Source organism: Gordionus sp. m RMFG-2023, chromosome 2, assembly GCF_954871325.1.
Source record: "Gordionus sp. m RMFG-2023 chromosome 2, tfGorSpeb1-WG-v2, whole genome shotgun sequence".
In the NCBI taxonomy this organism is placed as follows: Eukaryota; Metazoa; Nematomorpha; class Gordioida; order Chordodea; family Parachordodidae; genus Gordionus; species Gordionus sp. m RMFG-2023.
This window is the reverse complement of record NC_088776.1, coordinates 54885671-54895610: the sequence shown is the minus strand read 5'-3', so window position 1 is coordinate 54895610 and position 9940 is coordinate 54885671.

Below are 9940 nucleotides of genomic sequence, written 5' to 3'. Positions count from 1 at the left end.
ATAATTTTGTAAAAGAAACTAATATAAACTATTTAAATTAATTCTTTTTTAAATCAAATTTATTATTATATATATATTATTTCTTTATATCTAAAAACATAGTATATATATAAAAAAAAGTTAATTTGAACATATTAAACAATCAACGTTAATATATTTTTAAAATTAATAATATTCAAATAAGACTAATCAACATTCCCCCTCTTCTACAAAGAACAAAGCTTTTTCTCAGCAGTCATCGAGAGCTTGTTGTCCTAGAAGTTTTTTCTGTTTCGATTGTACTCGGTTTCTTCGTGGTTAGCGCATAAGTCTCAAATGTTCTCGTAGGCTTGATTCTATTACGTAGGTTTGATAAAATCGTTTATTAGAGTTGCGTGAGTTTGTACGTTTTTTGTAGGCTTGATATCCTTATCGTATGTTGTTCACATTTCTCAAAATTGTTATTATCATTAATCCAGTTGAATATTGGAATTTGTAATAAATCGGAATATGTAATTTGGAATAGTTGATCAAATAAAATATATGAATAATATGCACAAATAAAATTTTGAATTTCGGAACAATATGTAATAAGGAATGATAATTTATGGAATAAGGAATAAAATTTTAATCCAGAATAAGGAATGATAAATTATTATATTATTTTTTAGGTGTTAAGTTAATCATAGCGTTTTATACTTTTAGCATTTTATGCGTTTTATATTTTTAGCGTTTTATATTTTTTGCGTTTTACATTTTTTAGCGTTTCCATATTTAATTAGTAGCGTTTTAATACTTAATTTATTTTTATTTATTTTCAATCTCCGAGGTTAAAATATGCAAATATTATGCACATTTCCCTCTCTTAAAAAAAATTTAAATTTCACACAATATTTTTCTAAAATAATGATGTTTAATTTTTACATAACCTTTTGTCTTCAAAAGCTTTATTTCAAAAACATTTTTATCATATTAAGTATTACTTATAAGGGTTATTTAAATCAATCCCTTTTAATTCATATGTTTTAATTACACTTTAATATCATTGGTCTCACAAAATAGAATTCATAACCTATCGTTCAACTTCCATATCAGTTCTTCCTAGGTTGTCACATTAGGTTAGGTGCTGGTTATCATATTCCAGTCCAACATCCAGAGCCGGGACACCATGAAGAAAGAAGCTTTTTGCATGAAAGAACGTGCTAACATCTCCATAGATTAGGCATTGGTCATATCAATAGATTAGGCAGTCACAATAAATAAGGTAGTCATAATAGGTAGTCATCTCCATAGGTTAAGCAGTCTCCATAGGTTAGATAGTCATCTCAATAGATTAGGTAGTCACAATAGATAAGGTAGTCATAATAGGTAGTCATCTCCATAGGTTAAGCAGTCTCCATAGGTTACGCAGTCTCCATAGGTTAGATAGTCATCTCAGTAGATTAGGTAGTCACAATAGATAAGGTAGTCATAATAGGTAGTCATCTCCATAGGTTAAGCAGTCTCCATAGGTTAGATAGTCATCACAATAGGTAGTCATATAAATAGAGTCATCTCAATGGATTAAGCAATCGTCACAATAGGTAGTCATATAAATATAGTCATCTCAATGGATAAAGCAATCGTCACAATAGGTAGTCAAATCAATAAATAAGCTAGTCATCAATTTCAAATTTAATTTAATTTATACTTTTTTATTTTAATTTTAGGCAAATTTTCTATATTTTATTCTTTTTTTTTTTACAAAAACGTAACAGGGCGCCATAAAAGAAACAAGAAGTTAACAAGTTATATTTATTCTAAATAAAAAATTTTTTTACCTTTTATAATTTTGTAAATTTGGATAAAATTTTGACTATCGAAAAGAAAAGTCAAAAAATTTTATTTGTCCTTTTATCATCTCAACGAATTTTATAAGTAATTCCATTACCTTTTATTTTTACAAAAGAATTCAAGGTAAGGATATTTTAAACTTTTATTATTTAACTTTATTTTATTTTTTAAAAAAGAAAGAAAAACGAAAAACGTACCACCGTAACCGGGGCACCATAAAAGAAACTAATATAAACTATTTAAATTAATTCTTTTTTAAATCAAATTTATTATTATATATATTATTTCTTTATATCTAAAAACATAGTATATATATAAAAAAAAGTTAATTTGAACATATTAAACAATCAACGTTAATATATTTTAAAAATAAATAATATTCAAATAAGACTAATCAACATTTTGTAAATTATTTTTTTGAACCCCATGTGTAGTATTGCTAAAAAGCCCAATTTGGGTCGATTTTTCAAAACAGTCCAATTACGATTAGCTAAAATAATATCATGTAAGCATCAAGATTTGGCAAATAGATGTCCAAGCATTTCTGCTAGCTGTGCAAAATCTTTAGACTTACATAATATTCTTTTGGTTATAATCTTAATGATGCCGTTTTTTGTAATCGAATCAAACAACAATACCCCTGAGATTGAAAAGGCTAGTTATACCTCTGACACACATGCTGGCTAGATTTTTCAATATAATAGGTCTTTATTAAATGTTTGCAAAAAAGTAATTCTATCTAAAATAGCAATAATAGGTAATTTTGCCACACAATAGAAATTATGAAATTTACATAATTAAATAATATCTAAAAAAATAAAATATTTTCTAAAAGCCTTTCAGGAGGCTTGAGCTCCAATGCCTTCTTTCCTAATGACATAACATATCTTATAAAGTTTATCCAACAATTATGGTTAATTTATGAAATTTGTATTTTTCAAAATTGTTATATAATAAATTTGAAAAGTTTTAGCGCGCGTTCGTTAAATGATTTTCATTTTTATACTTTGATATATCTATAATATAATTTTCCGATGTCCTCACTACGTCATTGTGGCGTCATGTCATCGCTACGTCATGTCATCGTTACGTATTTATTTATTTTTATTAATTTATTTATTTTTAATAAAAGCAAGACTCAAATAAAAAGCATATCCTCGTAAATAATATTTATAATTTATAAAAAAATTTATTTATTTACTTTTTTTATAGGTGAAATATTTTGAGAAGAAAATCCAAGAAAGCAAGACTCAAATAAAAAGCAACTATAATCTGGTAAATAATATTTTTAATTTATGATATCAAAAATTAAATATCATTCAATTATTAATTCAACCCATATTCATTTTGAGAAGAAAGGGTAAATAATATTTTTTATTTATAAAAATGAGTTTTTACAAATCAAACAATCACATACCCTTATTTTCCAAAAAATGAGTTTTTACAAGGGCTAATATCAATAAATAAATATCATTCAATTCTTTCAAGTAAATTAAATTATAAATGGTTATATTTTTTTTTACATTTAGAATACATCAATTTTAGCTTTTGATGATATGCCCACTCTTTCTAGAGAGTTGAACCTAATATTGATTCCTCTTCAGGTTTAATAATTAATATTTTTATAATTATTCTTATGCTTTTATTTTAGATAACAAGCCCTGTCTTCACCTCTCTTAATGATTGTACAGATGCTGATTAAGCAACTATTATCCTGGTAAATTATTTTTTTTTATTTATTAAAATGAGTTTTTACAAGGGTTGATATTAAAAAATAAATATCATTCAAATATTAATTCAGCCCATATTTATTTTGAGAAGAAAAGCAAATTAAGGGTAAATAATATTATTAATTTATAAAAATGAGTTTTTACAAATCAAACAATCATCATACACCCTTAGTTTACAAAAAGTATAACATCAATAATTTAAACTTTCTATTCCAGCTACACACATTCAAAATTATTATAAATATTTATGAAAATAGTTTCAAAACACAAAAGATTAACCCTACCTTTTTTAAAACAAAAATGTGGTATAAAACAAGGATGTGCCACCCCTCATTTTCAATCTACTAATTAGTGACATCACAAATACCAGTAACCTACAAAATGTAGACTGGCTATACGCCGACAACATATATATCATTATTGAAAATGTCACTAACATTAATTATTTTAACAATAGTCTCAAATAATATGTGAAAAATCAGCCTCATAAAAAATTTTAATAAACTATTCTATTTTCCTTTCCTTCCCTTTTAATTTCTTCTATTATCTTCACCTTTCTCAAACTTTTTAATTTCCTATTTCTTTCTCTTTAGCTTCCTTTCCCTTTTAATTTCCCTATTTTCTTTCCATTTACAATACTTAGATATTTTTTATAATTTAAATAAATTTATATATCTATTTTAAGCATCCCACGTATTTTTAAAGCTATCCATTTAGCCGGGCCGCACAATATGCCCTTTTATCTCTGATGAATATTTTGTCTAACTAACAGAAAAATATCCAAAGTACATTATTTTTAGTATTTAACTAAATTAATGTATCAATTTTTAAGGATCCTACTTTTTTAAAAGCTTGCCTTTTGTCAGATCCACAATTGCTCTATTCTCTATGCTGATTATTTTGTAAAACTCACCAAAAAATAAGTACATTATTTTTATTATAAATAATTTTTTATCTATCCAAAAAATCGATATATCTATTACAATATTTTGTTTATTCAATTAAAATTATATATTTATTCCTAAGGATCCTACCTTTTTAACAATACTACTTTTTATTCTTACTAATTTTTTTGTATAACTCAATAAAAAAAGGCAAAACGGGGTTTTCTATCTTTAGGATCATTTATTCCAAAACAAAATTCATACTACGGTATTTATATTATTTAAATTATTCTATATCTATTCACAAGGTTCCTATTTTTTTTTAATTTGCCAATTGGACTCTCCGAATGGTATTTTATTTTAATCCTACCTTATAAAATTAACTTGAGAATTGTTTTGTTTTTACTTTAGTTAATCGATATATCAGTCAGTAATTATGAACAAATGCAAAATAAACCTTAAGAAGAACATGATAGGCTTCCCCCCCCCCCAATTTTTTTTTATTATCCCCAACTACTAGAAATATACTTCTAATATTGACTCCTCTACAGGTTTACCGTATATTAATGTTTGTTTAATATCAACAATAGTTTATTTATATTTGTGGCTGATTTCTTTATTTGTCTGGGATAACCCAATCTTAGTCCCTCACATTGTTACAAAACATGATGAATCTATTATTAAATATGAGCAAAGAAAAAAATAGCGATTCAACAAACGCCTTACCCGTTCTAGAATTACTGGTGGCCAATAAGGAACTGTGAACTCCTCTGGAGGTTTATATATGTTTTTTATCTAATGTTTTATATCTATATGTTTATTTTATATTCACCCAGTTGCCTCCAAATGATATTTCTATCACCACTACCACAATCCCTATGCCACCTCTGCCTAATTTTTAACAAATATAAGCATTTAATTCCACTATCATTCACCTCACTAGGAGTTAATATAGATAATACTTTATCCGAATCCCTGAAAAACTTTCATGAATATTTAGAGAGATGTTCAAACGTGAATGTGTAGTGCGGCCAATTTCATTAACATTATTAATGGGAAAATATGTGGTAGTTTTGTCATGGCCTTTAAAACAATACTTACGACCGTTTTATGGTTGAGTTGACAATGTCGTTCATGATTCTATTTTAGAGGGAGATACCAAGACTGACACTTTGGCAGAGATATCATTTTGCGTTCTTCTTTTATGAGTAGCCCAAGACCTCAGCTTTATCAGCACGCAATGGGTGTTGTACACTGCTTTGGTAATCCGTCATTATTCATTACTTTCACCTACAACCTTAAATGGGATGATATTATACATTAATTATTTCCTCTGCAGACGACTGCCCAGATTTATTTTGTCGCTTTTTCCAACAAAAATTAAAATGTCATAAAGGATTTGCTCTTAATTTTATCAGACACACAAAATAATAAATAATCCTCATCATTTTTTTAAAAAATTACCTAAATTTATATGGCAAGAAAAACAAATTTCTTAAAAAATATATAAATAAATTGCATATAAGTTTCATTAGTATTGAATGGCATTTTTGTAATTTAAATAGATAGCATTTTTTTGTACTTAACACAAAGATATAGATAGCCCTTATCAAATTTTTTGATAAAAAGAGTTAACCCACTAATTGGTAAATCCGTGATTTCCCCTTCATGTGATGATAAATTATTTAGAAATTTAACTATCTCCGGGTTTGGGAAAATGAAAATTAATATGGGTTGGACTGGGCTTGAGAAATATTCCTCAAGATTAATATTTGCTTGCACCTGACTTGGGAATATATTTTACAAATGATTATGGGCCGGGCTAGGAAAAAATTTTCAAAATTATTATGGGTTGAGCTAGGCTTGAGAATTTTTTTTAAAAATTATAAGGTCTTGGACGCTTGGAAATTTTTTCCAAATATTATGAGCTTGGACCTGGCTTGAAATTTTTTAATGATAAATGTTAGTCTTATGTAATCAGTAATATATTTACAAAGAATTTTGATATTGGGTAAAAGCTCATTTAAATATATTTTGACTCAAAAAATAGTTTCCACTCTTAGTCCTAATGGGTTGGACTCAATGACATTGGTTAAACTTGACCTAAATGAGGAGGGAGGGGGGTTAAAAATATTATAAATTGGATATGATTTTAAAATAAAAGGTAACATCTTTCTTAAAAAAACGAATAAAATTCTCATTCCCCGTCATTTCTGACAGGCTATCTACTAGTTTATCTTATTTTTTGCCTTTCAACTTACAATTCAACCTTTTACAATTTAACTTTTTACAATTCAATCTTTTATAATTTAACTTTTTATAACTTAACCTTTTATTACTTTTGTTTTTCGTTTTGATTATATGTATTCTAATTTATATTTTTAGATGATATATATAGAGTGTGTAGAATATAATAAGAGAATATAGATAGGAAGAAATAAAGTTACAATTAATTATTAAGATATCTTTAAATAATTAAAATTTATAAAATTCTTTATAATTAGTAGAATTGTTAGTCAATGATGTATGTATGCTATTAGAATGACGATATTAAAATGTCCATATATAGGAGTTAGCTACAGCGCCATTTTGTGGTTTGCACGTTGACTAATTTTTTTATTTATCAATATATGAATGCACATGTCATTTAATCGTGCATGTTTTCATAGATGCCTTCAAATGCATGCATTTAATGAATTCGCCTATCTAGTGGTATATATAAATCATTGGATAAGGATGGTATCGAGATATACTTTAAAGAAGTATCTGTATTTATATACTATTCTAGAGGCATCTTATATAATTTTAGATACATAGGCTTCGGATTGCTCATGTTGATTTGACATGGTATTTACCATAAATAGGTGAAACATGAAATTAATACATTTATTGACGCCATCAAAGCGGTTGTCGATTTATTAGATGTCACTCAGTGCCAATAAATATGTAATATATATAAAAAAACAATACATGATGCTTGACAATAAATATTATGATTACTATAGAATTAGATAAATTACAACTTTATGGTTTTTTTTAACTATATTTTAAATTACTAAAAAGTAAGTTCTTACTCTAATTTTTTTTATAATATAATGTAAGTGATAAAGGCAATCTATGTAGGAGAATGCGACACACGGGCAGATGGTGCAGATAGTGAAAGCTTTGAAGGGAAGGTAGAGTCCATTATTTATCAAATAATGGATGTGGTGGCTAGAGAGATGCGCGAAGAACTTCCATGGTAGTTACTATATTCAGATGACATTCTATTAATGGCAAACACTGAGAAATAATTGAAATATATGAAAGCAAAGGGCCTGAAAAAAATGCAGTAAAGAGAAAGGCTAGGATTAGTGGAGATCTGAAGATGGATGAATCTACCAACTGACCTTGTAATGTATGGGGGAAAAGAGTTGGTAGATATTCAATCCAATGCACCAGATACCAGAACTGGGTGTATAATCAGATGTTAGCGGAAAAACAATTAGGTCTGGAACATGTATAGTAAGGGTACATTTAGGTTTGTGGAATCAATGCAATTAAATGGATCGAATCCAAATCACGATCTTATATTGTTTTCTAGATCCATAATAGACATTAAATTTTTAGGTTGTAAATATGTAAATGTTGTCTTGATAAAATTTATGAGAAAAATATAAAAATGTTGGAGGATGCTAATAATATGATAAAGGCATATTTTTTTTAAAAAATACAATATTTTATTTTAATTTCTTAAATTTATTTATTATAAGTAATTTTTTTTTATAATAGATTCGAATATTTTAAAAAATGATCACGATCCTCAATTCAAAAGAAAATCCTAAATCCGGGTAAATTTCCAAAATTAGGATCGATTCCAAGATCGTCGATCCTTAAACAACTCTAGGTACATAATAATGATAACGTAAGAAATGGTGATTTGATTATTGGCAATGGGTCAACCCTGGGTGCTATTTAGTTTATATGCTAATCGCGTGGTGTGGATTCTACTGTTGTTGCAAGGGTCAGACAAACTTGGAATTCAGAAAGATGTCGTCTAATCTAAGAATGAAGTTAAAAGGAGTTAACATAACCTGTGTGAGTTATTGTTTAGTTTATAGCTGAAAAACATGGGTAATGAAAGTGGCCCAAGAAGCCAAATTGAAAAGATCAGATGAGATGTGTAAGGTAGAGATCTGCAAAGTTAGGCCCGGCCCGAACGGGCTTCGGGCCTAATATTATGGAGAATAATCGGGTACGGGCCGTTGAAAATAAACGACATATAACATATGTCTTTTTTGAGTAATTATAAAAATTAATTTCTATATTTAAATAAATTCGGACCGGGCTGGTCGGTAAATTTTTTTTAAAAAATTTGGATTCGGGCTGGGCCGGTAAAACTTTTTTAAAAATATTTCGGGTTTGGGCTGGCAAAACTATTTTAAAAAAATTTCGGGACGGGCTGGGCTTGGAAAATTAGGCCCGATGCAGATCACTAGTGTGGGGTATCTCTGAAAGAGAGAAAAACTAGCAAGTAATTGTGAGCAAGAATGGGAATAGAAGTGATTGGAGTGGTAATGAGACGAAATATACTAAGATGGTTTGGGGGCGTGGAACGTAAGACAAAAGATGACTGGGCAAAGAGCACCTTGATAGTAGGATCAAGACCTCGAGGAAAACCTAAAATAGCGTGGATAAAGGTGATAGCGGCGGATATCAGAAAAGTTGATCTTATTGATGCTCAGGAATGTCAAAAATAGAAAATACAAGGGGAACTAACCTGAAATCAAACGCAAAAGAAGTTAGTTGTAATAAACGCAAGGGAAAAATAATTATCATCAGATTAAGATTACTATAGAACATAGATGTTATAAAAGATCGAAAGTCCGTCTAGGAAGAAAAAGACTCGTCTTAGACAAGACGTCATTCTGTCTAAATTATTTCACATAACCCAGCCTGCAAATTTATATTTATGAAAATTTTTTAGGCATATTTTCAAGATTAATTATAATTTATGATTAAAAGAGTCATTTAAAAATTGCTATATTCAATATGCTTGAGTTGAATTTTTTTAAAAGGCTCATACGAATCATGTTATTCTCATTTGTGTTTTAATAAGCAATAAAATCTGATTGGTTTTTTAATAATTAAATTCTCTGGATTCATATAGAATTTTTCTATAAAAATTTAGTCTGACACAGATTTTGCTTACTTATCCATTTTGATTTTTTTTATATTTTGTCCAATTATGACTAGATTGGCGATTCATTCATTAAATGCATTTAAAAATGTACAATAGGAGTCAGCTGTATCGCCATTTTATGATTTGCACATGGATTAAATGAGAATAATGTGCACTTATATAATAATAAATAAAGACAATTAGTAGAAGTGCAAAGCAAAAAATGGCCCCACAGCTGACTCTTATGTAAGAACACTATAATAAATCTCCAATCTAGTAGTATATATAAAATGCCTGAAAATTAAAATATAATTTATAACTCTTAATAGACATAGGTTAAGGCATATTTTAGT